The sequence below is a fragment of the Grammomys surdaster genome, unplaced genomic scaffold, assembly GCF_004785775.1.
Source record: "Grammomys surdaster isolate TR1022 unplaced genomic scaffold, NIH_TR_1.0 332645, whole genome shotgun sequence".
NCBI classification, from domain to species: domain Eukaryota; kingdom Metazoa; phylum Chordata; class Mammalia; order Rodentia; family Muridae; genus Grammomys; species Grammomys surdaster.
In genome coordinates this window covers 3178-7018 of record NW_021627870.1, presented here as the reverse complement: position 1 = coordinate 7018, position 3841 = coordinate 3178, and the positions used below count along the sequence as shown (strand labels likewise).

The 3841-nt window shown below is 41.5% G+C and overlaps 1 pseudogene; it reads left to right on the top strand.

The window, feature by feature from the left end:
- Nucleotides 1-3228: 3228 nt before the first annotated feature.
- LOC114616601 lies at nt 3229-3550 on the top strand (annotated as a pseudogene).
- The last annotated feature ends 291 nt before the right edge of the window (nt 3551-3841 follow it).

Below are 3841 nucleotides of genomic sequence, written 5' to 3'. Positions count from 1 at the left end.
CATGCAGATTTAAATGATCCTGTGAAATTTCAGTGCCATAACCCATAACCAATGACCTGAATCACAGGAAGAGATGACCTAATAATCCCTGCTTATAGGAGGCTCCTGGAAACCTGTAATTGTCATGCTTGGCCACACTCCCCGGGGACCTGTGGAATGGGATCTATGGTTTCCAAGAAGATACGTGGAGCAGTTGCTGGCTCCTCTTTTCTGTTACTCAGAATGACTTTGATCCTAAGTACCCAGGCAACAGAGTAGTGCTAAGACTAAGACCAAGGCAAAGAGGACAAGGAGAAGAGGAGTCACCAGAACTCTGTAACCCTGAGACCATTATTACTGATGACTGATAGTTGACAGCCTGGTCATCATGAGAATGCCCAGCTGAAAAGCAGCTAAAGCCACAGCATCCCAGCAACTCTGTCCCCAAGAGTGTGAGTTCTACTCTCCTGGAGAGGAAAGGCTTGAAGACAAAAAGCCCATTTACTTAACTTTTCTACAGAAGCTGCATGTAAGTTGTTTTTCATTCCATTCCTTCTGATTCTATGACATAAGGAAGAAGATTTATAAAAGGTGAGACATTCTGGAAGAAGGTAAAATCAGGCTGTTTTGTTTTTAAAATTAATTTCTGGAAGTACCCACTACACCCCTAAGAATATTCTCCCGGAGCTAGATCTCACAGGCTGGAAAATGTGGAAAGTGAAGATCATTTCCACCTGAATCTGACCGTTGAAAGCTTTTACTGCTACTTGGAAGAGACACCAGATGGGGCCACAGTTTTAAGAAGTGATCAGAAGCATGGACAATCTCACTGATTTTCAAGTAAGAGTCAAGGGAGTGGGTTCTCACTACTAGTTTAGTGTGAACATAGGCTGAGTGCATTTGGAACCTAGGCTCGAGTTAATTTCCAGAGGATTAAACCTGACTCTTTAAATGAGATTTTTTCTTTTTAATGCAGTAAAATAGCTGACAGACTTACCCAAACTGCGAGCGATTTTCTTTCTTCTTTTTTTGCATTTGGTAAAAGTATCATTAAATTGTAAAATTAAGAATGATATTGTCATGAGTAACATAGATGTTTTATACTTCAAAGGACACAGTTCTGAGTTTTATTTACCAGTGAGTAGGTACTTCACCCAACTGACCACCGTGCTTGACTCTGACAGCTGAAAACAACTTACATTTGAAGTGTTGCTGAGGCCAGGGAATTGACACTCCTCAACTGGTAAGCTATGTATACTTCTCTCTCAACACTTTAGAAATGTACCCTGTCGTTTGTAAGAGAGACAAGGTGCTGATTAACCTCCTTAGTTAGCCAAGATGTAAAGGAGAAGTTTCTGGCACTGGAGGGTTTGACTTTAAATATATCCTTCTTGAGAGTGGAGTATGTTTCTCAGGCTGAAGACAAGGAAGTGGAAAATGCCAGAGGCGCATTAAAAGACATTTTTCTTCCCTGTTAGTCCATGACCACTTGATTCAATTTATGAATGTCTAATCCCTGTTTAAGCTTAAATTCTAAAGCACTTGAGGTAATTTATGAAAGTTCCCTGTAAGCAGTCTAGAAATCAGCTTCATAAACAGGTACTACTTGCCATCAGCAAGTGCCTAATAAATTTGTCTAGACACAGGTGAGGAGGTAGTAAATTTCTCTTTAAATCTCCTGTGGAAATCTCTGTAAAGCCATGTGCTTCCTTTAACTAATTCAAAAGAAATGTTCATATATATATATATACATATATATATATATATATATATATATGTATATGTATATATACACACACATATATTTTTTTTAACAAAGGTGGGTCAATGAAAATTGTTTAGCTGAGGGGGACGGAGTAACTGTCAATATGGACAATGTTTGATCAAACTGAGGTCCGATTGACCTTTCTAAGTGACTTTCATAGCTGCATGGAAAAGCAAAGCATTTGTTTACTTTGAGGTGTCAAGGGTTCTCAATGGTCTCTGACCTAGAAGTTCTGAGTCTTGTTGGTGAAAGGGAGGAACTGGTGAGGGGAGAGAGAAACAGAGATCTCTCGTCATTCCCTTGAATCTTTCCCCTTTCCCTTCTACCACGTAATAACTCGCTCTAGGCAAGTCACTGCAAGTGCGCAGAGAGCATAGCTTAACTCGAGCTAGGTAAGTTATTGTATGTGTGCTGAGAACATGGTAGCACTGTGTGCTCCCAGACACAGCCAGAGAACCACCACACTGCAGAGTCATTTACACTTGCCTTCTTCCTATCCAAACTGGTTGGATTGCCTCTTGACCCCCTCCTCCTCCAGTGCAGGTTCCAGAAGCAAAACAAAATTCCCATGTTCTCTCCTGAACAACCCAAATGAAATTCAACACATGGAAAAAAATACCTCATGAGCAACAGGGAGAAAGAATCTCTTTCCAGTTTCCAACTCTAAGCAGGTTTCACACTGCGTCTTTTCTTTTCTTTCTTTCTTTCTTTTTTTTCTGAACTGCTTGAAAGGCCAAGTTACAGGCTCCTGATTAGTATAACACATTTTGCTCTTAAAGAGTGAAAAGAAATGGTAACCATTCTTTATTCCATTTTTATAGATTATTATATTGTTTTTGAGGCAAGTTGAGTCTGAAATTAATAAAATTAACCCTTGCTTGGCTGTACCCATCAATTTTCCATTCTCATTCATTGTTTTGCTCAGCCCCAGAAGACAGGCTTACCCAGGAAGGAAACCTGTATTCAGCGGTCTCATTCATTGTTAATTCCCAGACTTCTGTTCTAGAAGCTCGGTATCAACTGAATGTGAAAACAACTTGAGAAGTCACAAGAGACCCTTCGCAGTGGAACAGCTTGCCTTTCACAAACAGCACTTATGTTTCTGTTTAAAATGTTATAAAAACACCGTGAGGCTATCAGACAGACAATGATCAGATAAAAGCTGACCACAGAGGTTGAGTCAAGACAAGAAATCTCATACTGAGACATAAATGGGAAGGGAAAAAAATCAATTTTGAGCCAATCAATGATAAAAGCCAATATGCCAAACCAAACAAGATTCCAACTGCTAGTTCTGGCTGAACAGTGTGTACAGCACTGCTTGAAAAGTGGACAGTCGATTTACTTCTCACACTTGAAGAAGGCAGCCTATCAGAGGGGCTTCTGATTCTGTTTTGAACAGTCTGTTAAGACTGTAAGTTTTGGTCCATGCTCCGTCGGCCTTGGTCCGAGAGGTAGTCTCCAGAGGTGCTCACAGACACATAATGTCAATAGTCCATTCATCCGTCCATGCCAAATGGGTTGTGGGGAAGGTGATTGGTACAGCAATGGTAAAAACTGCTAAAGTAAGAGCGACCAGACTCGTGTTGGATCCCTACTTACTGAAGTACTTTAATAAGCGGAAAACCTACTTTGCTCACGATGCCCTTCAGCAGTGCAGTGTCGGGGACATCGTGCTTCTCAGAGCTTTCCCGGTCCCACGATCAAAGCATGTGAAACACGAACTGGCTGAGATCATCTTCAAAGTCGGCCGAGTTATCGACCCAGTCACAGGAAAGCCCTGTGCAGGAACCGCCTAGCTAGAGAGCCCCCTCGTTTCAGAAGCCACTCCCCTCAGCGAAGAGGGGAAGAGCTCAAGGTCTCCTGAACCTAGGGAAGAAGGAGCCAGAGAGATTTCTCTCTATAGGTTTGCTCAATGGCTTTCATTACTGTCCAGTTTCTCCTGTGACATCAGTCGTAGTAAGCAAAGTAAAGAGCTTAGTGTTCCACAAGGGTCTGCATCCTTTTTCAGATTCTCTGAACTGCCTGATTACTCCGTGTGCCTAAGTATGCTTCATCATTCTGTAAGCTCACTGTCTTAGATCATGTGTATCGTTT